This window comes from Propithecus coquereli, unplaced genomic scaffold (genome assembly GCF_000956105.1).
Source record: "Propithecus coquereli isolate 6110/MARCELLA unplaced genomic scaffold, Pcoq_1.0 Scaffold234, whole genome shotgun sequence".
Classification (NCBI taxonomy): domain Eukaryota; kingdom Metazoa; phylum Chordata; class Mammalia; order Primates; family Indriidae; genus Propithecus; species Propithecus coquereli.
Genome location: NW_012147886.1, coordinates 1,762,292 through 1,780,171, shown reverse-complemented (window position 1 = coordinate 1,780,171; position 17,880 = coordinate 1,762,292).

The following is a 17,880-nucleotide window of genomic DNA, read 5'->3' as shown; positions in this document are numbered from 1 at the left end:
ATAAAGGTCAGTCTCACTGGAGATAAGTGATATCTCATTGTGGTTTTGATTTGCATTTCCCTGATGATTAGAGATGTTGAGCATTTTTTCATATGTTTGTTGGCCATTAGTCTATCTTCTTTTGAAAAGTTTCTGTTCATGTCCTTTGCTCACTTTTTAATGGGTTATTTGATTTTTTCTTACTGATTTTCCTGAGTTCCATATAGGTTCTAATTACTGGTCCTTTATTGGATATATAGCATGCAAATATTTGTCCCATTTCTTAGGTTGTCTGTTCACTCTAGTGATAGTTCCTTTGGCTTTGCAGAAGCTTTTTAATTTGATCAGGTCCCATTTATTTATTTTTGTTGATGCTGTGATTGCTTTTGGGTCTTCTTTGCCTGGCTGATCTTTGCCTAGGCTGATCTCTATAAGAGTTTTTCCAACATTGTTTTCTAGAATTCTTATGGTTTCATGCCTTAGGATTAAGTCTGTTATCCATCATGATTTGATTTTTGTGAGATGTGAGAGGTGCAGATTCTGTTTCAGTCTTCTACATGTGGCTATCCAATTTTCTTGGCACCATTTATTGAATAAGGATTATTTTCCCCAGTGTATGTTTTTGTCTTCTTTGTCAAAGACCAGATGGCTATATGAATGAGGATAGTTTTATATCTGGGTTCTCAGTCCTATTCCATTGGTCTATGTCTCTGTTCTTGTGCAAGTACCATGCAGTTTTGGTTAATACAGCTTTGTATAATAGTGTAGCTTGAAGTCTGGCAAACTGATGTCTCTCAATTTGTTCTTTTTGCTTAAAGTTGCTTTAGTTATACAGGTTCTTCTCTGGTTCCCACACAAAGTGTAGAATTATTTTTTTCTAGACCTGTGGAAAATGACGTTGGCATTTAAATAGGGATTGCATCTGTAGATCACTTTGGGTAGTATAGATATTTTAACAATGTTGATTCTGCCAATCCGTGAGCATGGTATGGTTTTCCACCTGTTTACATCCTCTGCTATTTCCTTCCTCCTCCCTACAGAGGTCTTTCATCTCCTTAGTTAAATATATTTCTAGGTATTTTACTTTCTTTGTTGCTATTGTGAAAGGTATTGAATCTTTGGTTCGGTTCTCAGTTTGACTGTTATTGGCATATATGAATGCTACTGATTTGTGTACATTGATTTTGTAACCTGAGACTTTGCTGAACTTATTTATCAATTCCAGTAGTCTCATGGTAGAATCTTTGGGGTTTTCTAGATATAAGATCATATTGTCAGCAAAGAATGATAGTTTGGCCTCTTCTGCCCCCATTTGGATACCTTCTATTTCCTTCCCTTGTCTGATTGCTCTGGCACCACTTCTTTTCAAAAAAATTCTTCTTAATGCTTTTAATACATGATTTCTTTGAAGAGAAGTGAAAAAGGCTGACTATCCCATTATGTTCATATAAGAAATACTTGTTCCTTGTTTTTGACTATTTTGGTTCTCATCAGAATTCTCTAGAGAGAAGATTGGGAAATTTCCTAACTTTTTTTATGTTCTGAACTTTCTGAAGTAAGAGTATTTGGGACTTTCAGTCCAGGAGTAGAAATAGAGGTTTGCTTAGTCAACTACCCTCTTTCATTCAGTCTCCTATAAAATACTTGCCTAGGGATAGAATTGTGAAGACCAAGAAAAACAATTTACATCCAAAAGGAATTTGTTTTGCTGTTGGGAAAAGCACTACTGGATCTTATTATTAAGGTCATTAAATATCAAATGTATGATTTCAAATCAAAGGTGTATTATATCTCAAACAAGAAGCAGTGCAATTAATCAAAGTATGTGCCTAAACTATCAGCATAGTTTTGCCATCTTAATGGTAGCTTGTTTACGCCAGCATCGAAGAAGCCTAGAGAGCGAGTGGCAATAAAATTGCGAAAGGCCTTTTCCACAACTTGTTGAGAATTAAATATTTTTCCTTGCAAGGAGTGATCCAAAGCCTGGAAGAAGTGGTAGTCAGCTGGTGTAAGGGCTGGTGAACACAGTGGATGACAGAGAGTTTCCAAGTCCAGCCTCTGTAGTTTCAGCAGAGTTGTTTGTACAACATGTGGTGGGGCATTGTCTTGCAAGAGGATTGGCCTGTCTCTACTGACCTATGTCGGCTGCTTAATCACAAGCATCCTCATCATTTTGTCCAGTTGGTTGCAATAGACAACCGCTGTAATCTATTGACCAGGTTTCCTGAAGCTGTAGTAGATTATACCAGTGCTGGACCACCAAACAGACATCATTAACTTTTTTTTGATGAATATTCAGCTTTGGACTGTGTTTGGGCACTTCATCTTTATCCAACCATTGTGCTGAGTGCTTGGGATTATCAAAAAGAATCCATTTTTCATACCACATAACCATACGGTGTAGAAATGGTTCGCCTTTATGTCGTGACAGCAAAGAAAGGCAAACTTCAAGAGGATTTCTCTTTTGACACTTATTTAATTCATGCCATACCCATGTATCCAGCTTCTTTACCTTGCCAATTTGTTTCAAATGATCCAATATTGTTGGAACAGTAACATCAACCCTTGCTGCTAATTCATGCATAGGCTGAGATGGATTTGCTTCCACTATAGCTTTCAGGTCATCATTAACCACCTTGGTCTCAGGTCACCCATGTAGTTCATTTTCAAGATTAAAATCAGCAGAACAGAACTTCTCAAACCATTGATGTACTGTGTGTTCATTAGCCACATACTTCCCAAACACTTCATTGATATTTCGAGCTGTCTGCACTGCATCGGTTCCAGGATGGAACTCATATTTGAAAGTAATATGAATTTTTTGACTTATTTGTGGTTTCACAAAAATTGTTCTAAAAAATTTGAAAGATGTCACAAGCCAAAAGATACATTTGAAAGACTGAGGATGTCCTGTCATGATAAAAATAAAACAAGAAATGTCAAAGTGAAATGTCAGAGATATCAACTGTCAAACTTAGTGCTTAAGGAAATCGGACATTTCATACTTAATTATCTAATAGTATCATTGCTTTATAGAAAGTAATATTTATTTATGTTCATATAACATTACATCAGAGCTGGAAAGAACCACAATGCATCTTGCCTAATATATCACTTGAAAGATGAGCAAACTGAATTAAGAGTCTGAAATTGTCTTGATCCATGGCTTCAAGGCCCAGTGCTGATCCAGAATGAGATCATATTTAAAAATAAGTCGGAGAGTAGAGGGAAAATCAGATTCTGGGATACTGTTCAGACTATACATACTAGTGGGCAGGATAACTCTGTGTTATAATGTTGTCTACATAGCCACTCTTCCTTCATCCTACCTTTGATAAAGGATAAAGCAGTAAACTGAGTGAGGTGATGATTCTATGGTGGGGGAGCCCCATGTGTTCATCTTGCTCCACTTTTCCCAAATGCATACTCTAGGTGTTAATATCTTAAATATATTTTTTAAATGGGGCCACCATGGCAACCACAACTTTGTGTCTGGCCTTGAAGCGTAGGTAAAGTTCCTTAGGCCTTTGTATATTGTGTGCTCTAAGCCACATCTCCAGCTGGGTCACCAAAGAACTTATAATTGGAGTCTTAGGCAAAAGCCCATCTAATTATAATAAAGTAGCACTGAATTTCCTATTTGTCATTTTCTCTTGTACATACATCTCTCTCCAGGACTTTGTAAGAAGAAGAGGCGGCTGGGTCTTGGTGGTGTGTAGGTATTCATGGATCCCATAAAGAACATCTATAGTATCCCCAAACTTACCATAATCCCAAACAGAAATTGTCAGTACATTTCAGCTATCTGTTCTGTTCTTTTTCCCACTTATCATAGCTAGTTTAGCAGTTGTTGTTTTATTACCCATGTGTACGAGTACAGTTTAGCAGGGTACTAGGAAAGATGATCTTCAGCTTTAATTCCAGCCACATTAACTGCTTAAGCAAAATCATATGTTTATCACTTCCCAATGTTTTAAAAGCGTTGGTTCAATCTGTGCTGCAGATGCATTTTAAGATGTATCATAAGCTGGCCAGAGTGACTTTGTGAGTGCTTAGATTATGCTTATAATAACAGTGCAAGTAAATAGGCCACCACGGGAATGTACAAACCAGCAGGACTGATGAGTTCATAATGGATCTTCTCTTTGGTAAGCAAATTGGCACCTGCTATTCTTTGAACATCACTAGGGCAGATAATTTTTCCCTTCCTCTGTGCATTGTTGCATCCAGAGTTTCTTGACTTAAGAAAGAAACATTTTTGATTCAACCTTTTGAGGATAAGAGTGGAAAGAATGTTTTAGGCAGGGACAAGTATAAACAGAAGAACACAAGTAAGTGGAGTAATATGTTCGGGATAATCAAATGTCTTGTGTGGCTGGAAGTTCTGAGCAGGAACAGGCAATAGCGGGAGTCGGGGGATTAGAGACAGGTATGGAAGGTGGGAAAGAGCTTGATTTTGAAAGGGCTTGTCTGCAACCTTAGGTATCATGGACATTATTCTTTGGACAATGGAGCAATATTAAGTGATTTTAAGAATGGGAGTGATATGATCAATTTTATATTCTAGAAAATTCATTCTGGCTGAAATTTTGAGAATGGGTTTAAAGGAGGAAAGATTGCACATAGGGTTAATTTTGAAACTACTGTAGCAGAGAAATATGACACTAATGGTGATGATAGCTTGTCAGGCCCTGTGCTAGTTATGGTACATTATGTGAGTAAGTTCTCATCTCAACTCTGAGATGGAGAACATAATTTTCACTGTTTTATGAATAAAAACATAAAGATCACACAAAGGCTAAGAGGCAGAACTGGGATTCCACACTGGTAGGTTAGGTTGCAGAGATTGAGTATACTCTGGAGTTCAAAACATGGGTGCCTGATATAAGCCAGTCCTGTAGATCATAGATTTCTAGATGAGAAAAGTGCCTATTCATTGGATTATTTTATTTCATCTATCGATTCTTTCCAACATTGATTAGCTTGAAACATAGCATTTTTTTGCAAGAATATTTTGGAGATAACTGAGATAATTTACTAGACTCTAAAATTTTTCTTACCCATCTCTGGGAAGTTTCCTGCGGAGTTGTAAAGGAGAAGATGAAAATTCAATCCAGTATTTATAAAGATTTTCAAATAAAGAGAGTTTTTCCTCATATTTATAGAAACTTATGGAAAGTATTGTCCCGAAAGTTCTCTGAAATCCTTGAAGGCAAATGTAAGTCAAACAAATTACACTTAATAGCAGGGCTGATATTCTACAAATGCAAGAAATTTGGTCTGTTTTCCATTTCCATAAAAAAAAGTTAGTGCCCGGCACTATATCTCTTGGCTAAAAATAAGTCTCCTGCATGTAAGGTTCAGAAGGAGTCACATTTTAGATGATAAAATTAGAATACCATTTAGGTATCCAATTTTCACAGAAAATGAATTGTTTTTAACCATTCAATTACTGAGTTTTTGTTTCTTAATATAAAAGCAAGGAATGGATTAATTTCCCCAAACACCTTAAAATAAATTAGGTTGCTCTCTTCCTTCCTTCTCTCCCTTCGTTTCCCTCTCCCTTCCTTTTGTACTCCCTCTTCTCCTTCTCCCTCCCTCCCTCCTTCCTTTGCTCCCTTTTTATTTAAGCATTAACCAAAAGCCAGGGCAATCCATTTGAGGGAAAAACCAGCTCTTCTGTCTTCCTCCTTACCCTGTAAAATCTGCACAACGTTGACAGAATGTTGATTTAGAATTACACTAATTGACAGTGAAAGACTTCATATAATCCTGTTTATATGACCTCTAATAATGTTGAAAGATCAAATAAAAAACCTACCCTGGCAATTTTCAGAAGCTGTCACAGACTGTAGCAGAAATGATTTAGATGAATGAACTTCCATTTTCTACAAAATGTGAATTTGCATTTTATACAAAACCTACTTCATCATTCAGTGGGCCTGCTCCAAAACGATGACTTTTGTGGGGAACAAGTGCCTGCTTTTCTTTATAGGCACATTCAAGAGATCCTTAATAAGTGTTCTTAATAAACTGCAAGTACTGGTAACTTCCCCAGAAGAATTATCACCAGGTTTCAGTATCCTTATTTACGAGGGACACTGGCTTCCACTGCCAGTTCCAACATCATTCACTAACATAATTGACAGTAACCCTTAGTTTTAGCAAGGGTCATTGTACCTTTTAACATGTAAATATTGAAAGAAGAGGTAAGATCTCTAAACAATGACCTAAAAATGCATAACAGCATTTGAGAGAGTGTTCATTCATATTTTCTTAAGAGCACAGCTTTTGTTTTTTATTTTATTAAAAAATGGTGATCCATACTGTTACTTATGTTCCTTATATAACTTCAACATCCTGTGTTGCTTATGTAACTTTCAACTGTTTTTTTTCCTACTCTCTCTCAAAATAGTAATTTTGAGGATCATGCACTATTTCTTGTGTTCTCTCTGGACAACAGAATATAGTGTATCCTGTGGACTGCCTTCAAGTTTCTTGAGTGAAACCGTATTCCATTCTCTTTACTCTTTATCTATGTGACACCTCAGGTTTGCTTTTTGGTGTAAGAAGGAGTGCCACCATCTTGGAAACCAATTTAAAACTAACAAAATAGACATGTCTTTTGGTTGTTACTCTATGAGTCTATCCTTATTGATAATGTCCGATAAACTCTGATAAAGAGTTTGAACAAAATAGTATTTGGAACATAAGAGGCACCAAATAATATTTGCTCATGGTTGAATAAATATAAAATCCTGGGGATTTTTCTTTTTTTTACTTTTTCTATTTTCTAAGCACTAAGTGCTCTCTTGGTATATTATTTTATACCTATTTTATAGGTATATAAGTATAGATATATTATTTTATATTTTCACCTAAATGTTGCCTTGCCCAATAGGCTATGGTTGAAACCCAGTCACAAATTACATTTAGACTCAAAATACATTAGCTCTAGACACCCACTTATACCCCTGCTTGCCAGCTGTTCAATAAGGCATTTAAACCACTCTCAAAATGCCCCTCAATTTTGGACATTTTCAACAGGGCGTATCAAATGTGCTGTCAAACGAGTCTCAGCTATACCTTCCAGGCTGGATCCACCAAATTCCCCTTCTCCCATCCTGGCTCCCTGTGGCTGCACGAACACAAGAGGATTTCTGTAGTTTTCTTTCATTGCCATATTTTCAGTAACTCCAACAGGTGCTCAACAAATATTTGTGCATGAATGGCTGCTGCCGATGAGGCCAGTTGAAGGCACATCAATGCTGCTATTGATGGTGGTGCCCATCTTTAGAATGTCAATGTCATGTCCAGAGAGCTGGCTCTTGAAAGTTCTCCTCAGGTGTTTTGCCCACATGGCTGGTTTGGATGGAAAACGTACATGAAGACATTACTTTGCAAATTGATTTAGCCTTGAATCTGTCTTTTTGATGGATTATAATTGATGGGAAAAGGAAGGGAATTGACTGACGCTGTAAAAATGAGGGAGGCAGGTTGAGATACACAGATTCAAGAATAAGAGCTAGTGTAAGGGATGCTATGTGAAAACAAAGACTTACGTCCCTTCATTCTGTGAACAAGGAGATTAGGATGCTGGAACAGATTGATTCAGAAATTTATGAAGGGTGGGGAATAGGTACAACTCACAGACCAAGAATTCTGAGATTGAAAAAAAAAAAAAAACTCAAACAGAGGTCTTTTAATGGATGCATATATTCAAAAAGCTTTCTGTTTTTGCTGGTTTTTTGACCCCTAAAGATCTGCCACTGATCTGTCCCATCCTGAGGTCAATGAAGACCCAAACTAGCATCAGTTAAGCGACACCCTTTCCAGCAGAGATTGGCTTTTGTGTGCCAAGAACAAACAGCACTAGGAATGAACAGCAAAATATGTGCAAATGAGATGGAAAAGAAGTTGGTGTTGTGGATGGCAGAAGGACATTGTTTTAGAATGGTTTGCCAGAAACTTGAACAAAACTAGGGTGCGAGCCATGTAGATACCTGGGAAAAGAGTATTCTTGGCAGAAAGAATATTATGTGCAAGAGACCTGAGGTGGGAGTGGGCAGGGTTGAAATAATAGTGATCTCACAACATTATGGGCCTGTTGTCAGGGTAGCATGTGGAATGTAGGTGATATGATCAGAATAATGTCTGGAGCTTAGTAATCACTTAACGAATGTTGAAAAGAATGGGAATTCCCCTCACTTGCTGATTTTTGAAGAATTAAAATGCAATAAGTATATATCCAAAGCCATATTATATGGAACACAGTTGAATTCTTCAATGATTCCAAAGCCAAACATTTCAGAATCTCATCAGAGTTGATGTTGGCTGTCACGTTCCAGAACTGTGGAGAGAAGGTCTGATCATAAGAATCTGTAGCTGGTGTAGATTCTGAAGAAGGCAAAATTTTGCCATTTATGATCATTACCATATTAATCAGAGTAAATAGCAGTAGCTTTAATAACAAACAATCCCCTAAAGTATATTTTAATGTGAAAATATTTTCTTCTAACTCAATGTTCAACGTGGATGCTGTTGGTTAGTTGACTCTTCTCCACATGGTGATTTGAGGATCCAGACTCTTGTTCTTTTATAACCATCTTCAATGTCCACTCTTTGTGAAAGAGAGCAGAAATAAAGGGGTGCCTATAAGATTCCTGGGAGTAGGTGCATAACTTCTGCCTACATTCCATAGTCATATGGCTCCATCCAGGTGCAAAGGGGCTAGAAAACATAGTTGTTATCAATATCCAGGAGGAAGTAAAATATATGGTGAACATACAGGCACACAATTTCTGTGCACAGACTTTATAGTCATTATCTCATTTATATCTATAAGGTAGGGGCTATTATTTCTATTTTCTTTGAGAAAATATGTAAAAGATCATCAATCTAGTGAGTATCACAGAGATTCTATTCCAGGCCTGTATGATGGTGGGTGTTTTTTCCACCGAACAGTCATTAATTGCTACCTTATACTGCTTCCTAAGCAACAGGGCATGGTATCAGAAAGAGCCTGGACAGAGTGGAGTCCTGGGCATCTTTCTGCTGTATCCTTAGGTAGTTTGGCAAATTTGAGAAGTGTCTCTACATCCTCACATGTCAGTTTACTCATTAGAAATGGGGCTATTCCATCATTAAGCTCCCTTGTAGCTTGAAAATTCATTTAATTTTTTGTTTTTACGTTTTTAAAAGTATGCCTTTTAGAGAATTACTTCTATGTCCCTGCGCTAGAGAATTTTGGAGCAAACGTTCTGCTGGAATCATATCCATATGGAATACTCAGCACCTTCTTAGTTCCCTCAGCCTCTGTTCCCCTTGAAGAATTTTCCATCTGTTAGCAGACCCCACTGTCAAAGAGCAGCTGATTCCTGTTGGTTTAGGAAAGCATCCAATGTGGCTTGTGTCCAACAGCTCCTTGTATCTTTTCCGGAGCACCCTGGGAATGGAACCTGCCAAATCGCTTTCACCCTAAACTCAGCATGAAATGTGCCCGTCCGGGCTTCAGAGCGACTTAGCTAATAAAGCAGGAGACTGCTGAGGAAAAGCGGATACTTGGGCTACTCAGGAACTCCCTGGGCCAAGAGCCCGCCCCTCCTGGCTCCCCTGGGGAAGCTGAGGTTTCACAGGTTTTAACATCAAGACTGCAAGTGTGGCCCACAGCCAGCTTCCTGGAAAGGGGATAAACATCCCCATCAGAATATTTTCCCCCTTCTCTTCACCTTCTCTTCTCTGTCTGGTTGAAGTCGAACCTGTCGTCATCATCATCGTCTTCTGCCAGAAACGGGAGGCCGTTTTATGTTCACAGGAATGAAGAACAGTGGCAAGAAATGATGTCAAACATGATAAAATACTACCATGACAGGATGGTGATTTTTGCAAGCCCAGGCCTGAGATGGGTGAGGAATTTTCAGAATGTGCTTTTCACTGTCTTTTTTTTTTTTCCAGAATAATTTAAGTCCTGGGGGTGCTAAGGATGAGGAGGAGACACAATAAGAACCCACCAGGGAAAGCAATGGCTGGCCACAATTGTTCTGTTAAGCCCCAGGATGGCCTAACCCATTCATTCATTCATTCATCATTTCAAATACTGTGTCAGTCACTGTGGTTGGCAACTGGACAATAATCCCTTCCCCTAAAAGTTCCTTCTCTTCTACTCTTGTCCTCTTAACCCTTCATTCCAGTTTTCTTCCCATATAGAGATCAAAATATCTTTTTGAAAAACATAAAACATGAATTAAATCATGCCACTCCCCTGTGAAAAACCTTTCAATAGCTTCCCATTGCATTTAGAATCAATTGCATTTAGAAACTTTTTACCAACAGTGGCCAGTGAGGCCCCACCTGGGCCAGCCTGGCCTTGTGTTTATTCTGAACTTATCTCATCTCTTTTGAGGCTCTCTGTTTCTTACCACTTTCCATCACACTAGCCTCCTCCGAGTTCCTTGCACATATCAAGCTCTTACCACAGCAGGACTTAGGCACTTCTAGTACTACCACCGAAATGTTCAGGGGCCAATTCACTGTGGCCTTGAATCCTTCTTTTCCTTTAGGTCTCTGATTAAATTCTACCTCCTCCAAGAGGCTGTTTCTGATCACCCATCTATGTTAGTTAACATTTCCCTTTATTTTCTACTGTATCATGCATTTATTTTCCTTCCTAAGAATTATCCCAATCTATATTTTACTTGTTTGTTTGTTTGCTTTCTGGTTCATTGACTACCTGCACTATTCAAACATAAGCTGCTTTGCTTTTTCACCTGTGAATAAGGTAACAAAGAAGGTCTAGATAAAGCCCTACCCCTATCACTGTCAATCTACTGGGGAGACAGATGTTCCAAGGCACAACCCAAATACAGAGTGACAATTAGAGTGCCACAGGGAAGCAGGACACTAGGAGAGAAGTGCTTGCATGGTCAGAGGAGGCTTCACCAATAAGGTGAATTCTGACCTGAACCATGAACACTGAAAGGTTTGTTGATGGAGAATGTGGGATAGAGTTTTTCAGTGTGTCCAATAGCACAGGGATCATTTTGTGTGGTTGAAGCATAGTGTGTACAAGATAAAGGAGGGAGAGGTAGATTGGTAGGCATCTGTGGGGATGATGGATGGTGGTGGAGAGAATATCAACCATCCCTAATACCTTAAATTTAGGGAACAAGTATATTCCTCCAGCTGCTGACACAGTAAGAGAGTGATGACTCTGTTGAAAGTCATCTCCTTGGTGTGCTTTGAAGGGGAAGAATCCATTTAACTATGGTTAATTTCTTGCCCTCAATATCATCCCCACTTATATCCTTTACGTGACTCCAAGCCTATCTGTGCTTGACTTAGGTATCTTTGAGCAACTTGGAAAAAAGAAACAAAAAAAGACATGGTGTTATTATTTTATTCTTCATTAGTGACATTCAAACATATCTTTTGAAGAAGAATCAAACCATCTCACTGTTTGATTAAGGACTGTTTGAAGTGACAGGGTTGTGCATATGTCTTCAGCAAGGCAGGAGTGAGTCAGCTGCCCAGAGGTGGCCCGAGTGCACTGCAAGTGTGAAAGCTGGTGGACTGCAGTGTGAAAGAACTGGGGAGTTGCTGCTGTAAGATTTGCGTTTTCATCACAGAGGAGGACCGGAGGTGGTAGAATAAAATGGCTCTATACCAAAATAGTAAGCTGGAAGGTCCAAAAGGAGTTCCTGTGATTTTATTTGGTATTGTTGCCTGTTAGCACTGATTGGCGGAATTCTGCTTTTTATTAATGCCATTTGGTCAAATTAGTTTGTTTTTGGAATTGCAAGCAGAGAGTCTGGCTAGGGAGCATGAGGAAGTGTAGCACAATGGTCGCAGGAGAAATTTGAGTCAGACAGATCGGATTTGCTTTCTGGTTCTGTCCCACGTCTGTGTTATATACTTTTGGCCAAATGACATAACCTCTCTGAGCTCCAGTCTCTCCCCTGTAAAACTGTTTTGGGGCCATGCAAAATAAATCAGCCAGGCACACACCTGCTCCCAGGGCCATTTTCCAGGTGACGGCGACAAATGCCTCACTTGGCTAGGATATAAAGAGCTACCTGGACCATCAGACCCTCTGCTTACACCCTGTGCTTGTGATCTGTGAATGCACTCTGCCATTTTGCCCATGAAAAAGCCAGCGTTGTCTGCCCAGGAGCTCCCCTGTGGGCAGTGGCCTGCTGTGCAATTGGTTTGACGTCTTGTGGAAGCTGCCTTGCATCTTTTTTAATAGCCGATGGTAGAGCATTGCTGACAAGCCAGAGCTGAGTCACCTTTGACGCAAGCTTCTTTGTGTCTGCAGCCGATTGCCAGAGAGGCTCTCTGTTTTCTGATGCAAGGAGCTGCAAGCTTCCATCTCTGCCACAATGTCACCCTGCTGGCTGGCTCTGTCCACAGAGTTCAACAAACCAGTTCAGCCAGGAGAGAGAAAGAGGGAGGGAAGTGGGGCGGGGAGGGGAAGAAAGAGAAGGAGGGGGAGAGAGAGAGAGAGGTTTTAGACTCTGATGAAACCTGAGTCCTCCAGGTAATGGCCAAATAGCTGGCCTCACTAGGCAGGGTGAAGAAGTCCCATTTGAAATCAATCTCCTTGACTTCTTATCTTGCCATTGCTACTCACTTACAAACCGGGTTACTTTGCCTCAAGCAAATGTTTCTGCTCCCTACCCCAAGCTTTTGTTTCTGCATCTGTAAGATGATGTCTAGTATTTCCTAACTCACAAGATAGTTGGGGGACTAAATTATCTAACAGAAAAAAGAAACTTCCCCCTACCCCTGACTGCCACCCCACACTGTGCTGGGCTCCTCTGTTGTACACTTCCATAGGCCACTACACTCCTCCTTCCTAGAACCTTTCATCCTAATTATGTGATTAACTGTGCCTCCTGTTTAATATCCGTCATCCTTTCTAGAACAGGAGACCTACATATATTGGGGGCTATGTCAGTTTCATTCACCACTCTATTTTGGCTGTCTAGCCACAAATCTGGCAGCAAGTTAGGTGAACAATTAAAATGTGTCAAATGATTAAATTAAAAACTATTTAAATAAGTTCTAATTGGTTTCCACCAGTCCCTTGCATTCATTTCTGCCCTTCTCCAAAATACACAGTTTGGAGGTGATAGAGTAATCTTTAGAAGTACAAGTGCAACCTTTCATTCCTTTCCTTAAAGCCCTGCTCTTCTCTTTAGAGACAAGGAATAATGCAGGTCCCCATTCTCATTCCCTGTCCGTTCTCTTTGACAGTCACCTCTCCTCAGTGGATTTAGGTAGCTTCAGGACACTGGGCCACTTAGAGCATCTTTGTCCCTTTACGTGAGATTTATTCCCCTGCCTGAAATGTCCTCTTCACTCTGGTTCTTCTTGGAGAACTTCTACATGGTTACCTCCTCCACAAAACCTTCCCCAACCAGTCAGCCACCCCCTCTCCAAATACAATTGACCACTTCCTTCCTTGTGTCCCCAAATCTATTCTGCCCTCCATTTCCTAATGGTAAGTTATTAAATATGTATTTTTCTTCCCGCGAAGAGGTGGTAAATTCTCGACGGTCTGGAGTAGGTAAGGATGGTAGGCAGGTAGGTAGGAGGGATGAGAGTGGGGCACAAGAGCCCTAATGGGTACTCAATTGCGATGGGTGAATGAACACACCAAGTGAGGGGACTGGCAAGGCTGCAAGGACAAGTCTGTTCTAGAAATGGAGGAGTCTTTAATCCAGGGCGAATTCAGGGCATGCTACATCTGCCAGGGCACCTGCAGCAGCAGCAACTGAGGCCGAGTCCTAAAATAGACCGCACACCAGGTGAGAGCGTGTGTGCCAGCACGCCGCGCCGAGGTCTGGCACTCAGCCCAGAGTCAGGCGCAGCTCCAAATTAGGCTTGAATTCCCTCTGCAAGCAAACAGCAGAGCAGGGAACAGAAGCGTTTGCTAATTTTGAGTGGATCAATGCTTTCTGTGCTGGAGATGGCCTAAAGCAGCTCCGAGAATGAAGCCAGGTCCTCTTGCTGAGTCAGTTGGGGGCTCCCCAGCAGTGCTGGATGTGTGTGACTATGTTTTGCCTCTGACTTTGGAGAACTGGTTGTTTAGTCCATGATATCCATCTGGATTCTGGACAGTTTGAAGTAGAAAACAGAAAGAAAGAGCATGGTAGGAAGAGCCCAGGCTTTGCAGTCAGAGGGATCTAGGCTTTTCCTTCTGAGTAACCATGAAAAAGTCACTTAACTCTCTGAATCTCAGTTTATTCTTCTATAAGACGGAAATAATTATAGTACCTGCCTTATACCCTCTGAGGGTTGTGTGTAATATTATAATGTACCCCTGTGTTTAGTGTTTAATATAGAGCAGGTGTGATTTTTTTATCTAGGGGATATTTGGCAATGATTAGAGATGATTTTTGATTGTTACAACTAGGGGATGTGCTGTGGCATCTAGCAGGTGGAGGCCAGGGATGCTGCTACACGTCTTATGATGCACCGGACAGTTCCTCACAACAAAGAATTATCTAGCCCCAAATGTCAACAGTGCTGAGTTTCAGAAAATCTGCCTTAGAGTAAGCTTGGCCATCTGGAGGCACAAAAATGGTAGCTATTAAAATATAATTATTATCTCTTTCCACTTACATGTACTGAGTATATATTTAGAAACTCTGGAAGAAGCTGTGGTGCACTAAGGATGGCTATAATTTCTTTGGCACTCCTCCCATTGAGAGGTGGGGTCTTGTCATCTTTCCTTGAACCTAGGCAGGCTCTGTAACAGCTTTGAACAATAAAATATGGTGTAAGTGATGTTACTCCAGTTTATGAAACTATCAGCTTCTATTTTCTGCCACTTGGAACACCCTCTTCGGGAATTTCAAGCTACCATGTCTGAAGTCTGATTTCCTGAGATACCATACTGGAGAATTCAATTGTAGATGATCTAATCGACAGTCCTAGCTGAGCGCAGCCTTCCAGCCAGCCCTGCCAAGGCACCAGCCATTTGAATAAAATCTCTTGGACTCTTCAGAGCAGCCCATTCACCACCTGAGTACCACTGGTGTAGTGTTGTAGGCAACATCCCATTGAGAAGTAGAATTGCCCATTTGGGTCCTGCCTACATTCCTGCTCTACAAAATTGGGAGATATAATAAAATGGTTATTGTTTTAAGCTACAATGTTCTGGGGTAATTTGTTTTGCACCAATATATGGCCAAACAGAAGTATCAGGTATCCTTGGGTAATTATAATGTCTTGATAAGGAATGACCCTGTAACTAAAAAAGAGAAAAATGTAAAACCAAATATTTGTATTGACAAATCATTAACATACATTCATTATATGGAAGCCAATATGGTGGCCCTGAAGATTACTTTAAATCTCAGAGATAGAAGGTTTTACTACTTAAATGACTACATAGAGTTATTCTGAAAATTCAATAGGAAAATATATATGAAAGTGCCTAATGCATGTATTGGCACAAAATTGGCACTTATTAAATGTTTTTTGAATTTTAATACATTTAGAGGTTAGGAGGGAAAGGATTATTAGCAAGAACTTGTGTTAGGGGGAGTGATTCATGGGAGATATAAACCTTGAGGTAAGTCATAAATTATTGTAATTTTGAACTGTTTCTTGCATTAAAATAGACAACATTTGAATTTGCCTTTATTTAGAAATAAAAATAAGTTATACTTCTGTCTGGTGAGTGGCCTAAAAACGCAATTGTGTATGGGCTAGGGGCATTCTGAGAAATAATTCTATCTGTGCACATATTGGGCTTTAGTTGGACAGAGAAAGAGAGGGTAACTAGGTATGGCAATAGAAGACAGAATTCAATAATAACCTGGTCACCAGGGGTCACCAGGGAAGATCCTGTGACACTTAAGGAGAAGAGTTAGTAAAATGGATTTAGTAGCTCAACCCAAGCATTAGAAGGGAGTGTGAGTCTTGGTGCCGGCTTTAGTAGAGTGACTATAATGTGCAAACAGCCAAGGTGGGAAGGTACTTGCAGATCACTCTCAGAGTCCTGCTGTGAGATTCCCTTTGAAAAGAGGATCATGGGAGTGAGAAGCATTTCCCTATAAGAGAAGAAAGCAAGCGAGCGGCACTGTCTGAGCAGCTTGGTAGCCGTGGAGTAGCCACTGCCAGGAGGTGGGACTGCAAGGAGTACGGGGAGCATTGACTTCCCCAGACACATTAGAGAGGGCCCAAGGCAGCATAAAAATTGATCTTGGGGACTTGCAGGAGCCAAAGGGCTAGGGAGAGGGACCCTTGAAGGCAGCAATAATGTTATGAACTTGTAAAAGTGGAGGCAACTGAGCTAATAAAATTTAGATCAAAATTTGAGTCCACGGACTGATGAAACCTGAAGACATTTGGTTTACAGAGAAATAAGAAAACCGCCTTGAACTGTGACTGAAGGACTTTTGTTTGCATGGTCACAATCTGTCAAAAGGAATGGTTTGAAAAAGACTCTTTTTAGAGAACTCCTGCTCTTTCTGACTCTAGCTGCACATTTTGTGTCTCTTGTTTCCCTGAAGGTAAGACGTGGTCTATGCATCTGGGAAGATGATGAGCACAGTTAAGGAGTAGCTCCTGAAACTCTGCTGTGAACTAAATGTTTGTGTCCTCCCAAATTCCTTTGTTAAGACCCTAATCCCTATGTGATGTGGAGGTGGGGCCTTTGGGAGATAATTATTTCATGAGGGTAGAGCCCTCATGAATGGCAGTATTGCCCTTATAAGAAGAGGCCAGAGGTGTAGCTAGCCCTCCCTGTGCTGTTTGAGGATACAAAGAGTTGGCAGTCTGCAACTTGGAGAAGGGCCTTCACCAGAACCCGACCATGCTGGCACCCTATCTCAGACTTCCAGACTCCAGAACTGTGGGAAATAAATTTCTGTTATTTATAAATCACCAGTCTGTGGTACTTTGTTATAGCTGCCAGAACTGGCAAAGACACTGCCACAGAGCAAGATGTGGTCATTTCAGGGAGAAAATAGAACACATACTGATCAAACTATGGCTAGAAGAAAGGTGAGCTTTGCCTCTAGTTGTTTACACCTCCTAGGACACACTTTTCTCCGCAGGAGTGAACTAGTCCAGGCCGGACCTAATCCCATGACTTCCCCGGCTGTGTCTGTACTTTAGGTTCGGCCACCAAGCCCCTGCCCTGGAGTGAGTGGGCTCTCATCTTCATTTTGCCACAGAGGAAGTTTATCCTGGATGTTCTCACCGTTTCTATTCTCCTAGTTGAATAAGGAGCAGTGTACTTTGGGGATAAAACCGAGGGTTTTAAATAAACAAACAAACTTATAAATATTGAATCTTAGATCTATGATTTAACAACTTTATGATCTTGAGGAAGTCAGTAAAACCTTCTGAACCTTGCTTTATTCATCGATGAAACGAGGATAATAAACCTTTTCCACAGGTATGTTGAGGAGATGGTTGTTAAAATGCCCTACAATATCATCTGGATATTCTGCGTATGAATGCTCCACTATCTACTCCCCAGTCCAACCTGGGAATTCCCATTTAGAACCAAACGTTACCACAGATGTTGGAATTACCAATTACACTTGAATTTATACCCTCCTAAAGAGTTATGCTGGGTAATCTTGGGGTCGAGAAACTCCAAGATATTGAGGAACATAAAGAAAGGAGATGAATATGAGTCTTGGTGGTTTGGATCTGTGTGGTCTTTCTCAACACTTACCGGTGGGGCCAAAGGAAAGAGAAAACAAGAGTATAGGAAGCTGTTTACTTACCGCTCTCCAGGGTGTTCAAAATCGTTGCCTGACTTGAGCCTTAAAATGATTTGGCGACGCAGGAACAACAGAGATTGCTATCGTTAGCTCCAGTTTGCAGGTGAAGGCACCAAGCCTGATACAGATTCTGTGATTTTTTTTTTTTTTTTTT